This window comes from Neolamprologus multifasciatus, chromosome 20 (assembly GCF_963576455.1).
Source record: "Neolamprologus multifasciatus chromosome 20, fNeoMul1.2, whole genome shotgun sequence".
Lineage (NCBI taxonomy): Eukaryota > Metazoa > Chordata > Actinopteri > Cichliformes > Cichlidae > Neolamprologus > Neolamprologus multifasciatus.
In genome coordinates, this window is record NC_140458.1 from 25157029 (window position 1) to 25162028 (window position 5000).

Genomic DNA, 5000 nt, shown 5'->3' on the forward strand with positions numbered 1-5000 from the left:
GCACAGGAGACCACATAGGGTTCCAAGATATCTGGATGACTTCATCTGGACCTATCCCCCCCAGCCGACTAACCCAATTCCACCGAATACTAACGCAACTATTCCAGTGCTCCAAACATCTACCCCAATACACCAAACAGCTGGTATCGACAGCTCACCAGAGATGGAGAGAATAAGGAGGATGGAGCAGTGTGTTACTCAGGTACAGGAGCAGATGAGGGAGATACAGAGCACTATACAAGTGTCTTTGAACCTTGGCCAAAGAACCCCCCAAGTACAGTTACAAACCCAGGTCCGGAGCCATAGTATGCCTTTACTAACTGTGGATAATAATCCTACACAAGATCCTTCTATGGGCGGACTAGGAAACATCCCTCCCATATCTCCAGTAATACCTGGCCCTCAGTTTCATACTGTACAGCAGACCTCCCCTTCCACAGCTCATCATGTTGATAACCCTCAACTATTACAGTCAACAGCTCCTACTCTCCCTGTTAACCAACCTATTCCTCAGCCCCCTCTATACGTCCACTCTTCTATGCCATCAGCTGCTCAGCCAACACCAGTGGTACCGCGGTCTGCATTTACAGCAACTGACCAGCCACATCCTCCCTGGTATCAACAAAGAGACCTGAATTGGCCGTCATCAACCCCACAGAGATCTGTGCCACACAGTGCTGCTCAGTTTAGTATCCCTGGCACTATGCAGTACCCTGTCACGCTGCCACCTGGCATGCCCTTTCCAGGTTATCCGCCTTGGACTTCAGGCCCACCTCTCAGTCAGCCATACGTTACACCAGTGCTGCCACCTGCTGTTAGCTCACAGTATACTTATCAGCATCCTGCTCCAGCTGCACCACCACCTGTCAGTTCACAGCATGATGTAATTCAGAGCAGCCCACAACACTCCTCATCTTTGCTTTCCTCTCAGAGACCGAACTTGATGGAGATGGCTATTTCCTCTTCATATGGCATTCCTAAACCCAATCTGATCCGTTTCACCACAGGAAAAGAGAGTGATTTTCTGCTACTGAAGAAAGGTCTGGATGGAGTTTTGGGACCACACCCACATCTATCTGAGGATTACAAATTCCAAGTACTGCTGGATCATCTAAAGTTTCCTCCTGCATTTCAGCTTGCAAAGAGATATGTGCATGACCCTATGCCCTTCACTAAAGCAATGCAGGCTCTACAGCAGCGCTATGGACAACCACGCCAATTAGTCCAAGGTGAAATTAACAACATTTTGAGAGCTCCTACAGTGAAAGCTGGAGATGCACAGGGGTTTGAAGACTTTGCTCTATCAGTTAGTAGTCTGGTGGGACTACTAAACTCCATGGAAGGACCTGCTAAGAGCGAACTACAGTGTGGCTCCCATGTGGACAGGCTTTTGAGTAAACTCCCCTTCTCCTATCAAGACAGTTTTGCTGAATATTGTCTTGTAAAGGGCATCTTGCAGAGTGACTCAGCTAACACCTATACTCTCCCTGACTTTGCACAGTGGTTGGAGAGGAAGTCACAGGCCATACAGATATCACGAAGGGCTACAGAAAGCTACATATCTGATAAACCCCGCTCAGATCGTAGAGACAAGTCATCACGACCATTAAAGACATCCTCATCAGTCTACTATGGCACAGACAAGCCTACAACACTGACGTCTAATACCACTTCAGCCCCTACTGACAGTAAAGAACCTATGAAAGGGAAGAAAAGAGAGAAATTCAAACCATACTGCCCCTTCTGTAGCAGTACAGAACATTACTTGAGTTCCTGTTCTGACTTCAGCAAGCTGAGTACTACACAGATTATTACATGGATTAATGACAATAAGAGATGCTGGAGATGTGGTCGGAGTCACCAGCCTGACAGTTGCAATCTGAAGAAATGTTGTGCCACCTGTGGAGAACAACACCTGCAGTTCCTTCATGAAGCTGCCTCCAGCTCAAACAAGAGTATCCTGACATTGAGTACAGCCTCCAGCATGGTGTATTTGGACCAAGTCACTCATTCAGGTAGAGTCATGCTTAAAGTGGTCCCAGTTACCCTCCACAATAATGGGCGATCTCTGTCCACCTACGCCATTCTTGACGATGGATCAGAGCGAACTATTGTTCTATCTGCAGCAGTTCATTACCTGCAACTAAATGTCACAGAGGAGTCCCTCAAACTACGAACCATCAGGCAGGAGGTGTCACAGTTACAAGGCGCATCTGTTTCTTTCGAACTAAGCGCACCCAGCTCTCCCCAAATCAAACATCACATCAGACGTGTTTTTACTGCTAAAGAACTTAATCTGGCAAAACAATCCTGTCCAGTGGACATACTCCGTCAGAGATATCCACATCTGGCTGACGTTCCTATCCAAGCATTTAAGGATGTGCAGCCTATGCTTCTTATAGGCTCAGATAATGTCCAGCTCATCACCCCTCTGTCACCTGTCAAAGTTGGTCCACTAGGCAGCCCTGTTGCTGTCAACACTAACCTCGGTTGGGCCATCCAGGGACCGGCTACCTTTCTACATCTACCTACTGAAGCTTCATGTCTGCACACATCCCTGTTACCAACTCCCTCTCAAGCGCTAAGACAGAACGTTGAGAAGCTGTGGCAGTTAGATGTGCTCCCCTTTCGATCAGAGAAAGAGGTAACTCGCTCTAAACAAGACAAAGAGGTACTGGAGTTACTGCAGAAAACCACAGAACGTGTACAGGTAGATGGGATAGCTCGTTATGCTACTCCTCTGCTCCGCCGCAGAGACTCCCCTAAACTACGAGCTGGTCATGAAGCAGTGATGGCTCTCCTTCGGTCCACAGAGAAGCGCCTGGTTAAAGATCCTGATCTAGCGGCTGTGTACAATGCTGAAATACACAAACTGGAGCAAGCAGGTTATGTAAGAAAACTCACTCCTGAAGAGGCAAACCGCACAGATGAATCCTGGTTCATTCCCCATCATATTGTGCATCATAACAATAAGCCCAGGATAGTTTTCAACTGTTCCTTCCAATACAGGCAAGACTGCCTTAACGACCAGCTGCTACCAGGTCCAACTCTCGGTCCATCCTTAATAGGTGTCCTGTTGAGATTTAGGGAGCACCCTGTTGCTGTGAGTGGGGATATACGAGGTATGTTCCATCAGGTGCGGCTTCTTCCACATGACCGGGCCCTGCTGAGATTCGTGTGGAGAGATATGGAAAGAGATCGGAGCCCGGACATTTATGAGTGGTGTGTCCTGCCCTTTGGAACCACATGCAGCCCCTGTTGTGCCACATATGCCCTTCAGCGCCATGTGCAGGATCATAAAGATGGCAATGAACAAGTACTAGACTCAGTGCTGCGCTCATTTTATGTCGATAACTGTTTGCAATCTCTGCCCTTTGCTTTGCAGGCACGACCACTTGTCGATAACATCAGAGAGTTGCTATCTACTGGTGGTTTCGAAATCCGACAGTGGGCCAGTAACTACCCAGAGGCCGTTGCTCATCTCCCCACTGAAGCGAAGTCCCCTACCTGCGAGCTGTGGTTGACTGAACATCAACCAGATCCTCAAGAACCAACCTTAGGCTTGGCATGGCACTGCTCCACAGACCAGATCGCCTACAGATGTCGGCCAGTGGTTCCTCAGGAGTCAACCATGAGAAACATCTACAGCATCCTCGCCTCTCAATACGACCCACTGGGTTTCATCATCCCCTTCACGACCCGGGCCAAGGTTATTGTTCAACGTCTGTGGCAGAACGACAGGAACTGGGATGATCCCATCGAGGGCGAGTTACTCCAGCGGTGGCATGAGTGGGTGAGTGAGCTACAGTATCTACCAGAAATCTGTCTGCCTAGATGCTACACAGCCCCAGCAACCCAAGAGGGAACTTTCCAGCTGCATGTTTTCTGTGATGCTTCAGAGAGTGCTTACGGAGCAGTGGCATATTTGAGATTTAAATCAGCAGAACATGAGGTCCACACTGCCTTTATCATGGCCAGATCACGTGTGGCCCCCCGCAAGAAACTGTCGATTCCCCGTTTGGAGTTGTGTGCTGTACTGGCTGGGGCACAACTGTCCAGACTCCTCCTCAGTGAGCTTACTCTGCCCATTAGTGAGACTACTTTATGGACCGATTCTACTACTGTGTTGAATTGGATTCAGTCTGAGTCCTGCCAATATAAAGTGTTTGTAGGTACTTGTATTGCTGAAATACAGGAGCCGACTGAGGCCGCCAGCTGGAGGTATGTCCCCTCGGCTTTGAACCCAGCAGATGACATCACCCGGGGAAAACCACTACGTGAGCTGTCAAAACCTAGCCAGTGGATGGATGGGCCCCCCTTCCTGAAACAAGCATCCGAGCAGTGGCCAGCACGACCTACTGTGAGTACAGACACTGAAGATAATACTGAGTTAAAGAAATCAGCTTTCTGTGCCTATGTTACTACAGATTTGGCACAGTCTGATCCTGCATACAACACCTGGGCTGATTTGGTGCAGGCCACCTACCTGTCTTCTCACGGGGCGGCTGCCCCTCCTATGTCAGCAGCACAACGACTAGAGACAGAAGTTCAAATTCTCAAACAGGCACAACAAGATAGCTTCCCTGTTGAAGTACACACACTTACATCTGGGAAAGAGGTGCAGAAAGACAGCAGACTGATTAACCTTTCTCCAGAATATGACAGTCAGCTTGGCCTCATACGAGTAGGTGGACGTCTCCGGCGGGCAGAGCAGATGGATACTGACACTCTGCATCCTATCGTGTTGTCACCAGACCACCCTACTACTCAGCTCATCATCAAAGACTATGATACACGTCTCCTGCATCCTGGTCCAGAACGTGTCTTTGCCGAATTGAGACGCAGGTACTGGATTTTAAGAGGCAGACAGGCCATAAGGAAGCATCAGTATCGCTGTTTGGAGTGTAAGAAGTGGAGAGCCAATCCTGTTTCACCTAAGATGTCTGATCTTCCTGCTACCCGCTTGCGATTAAATCAGCCGCCATTCTGGTCCACAGGAA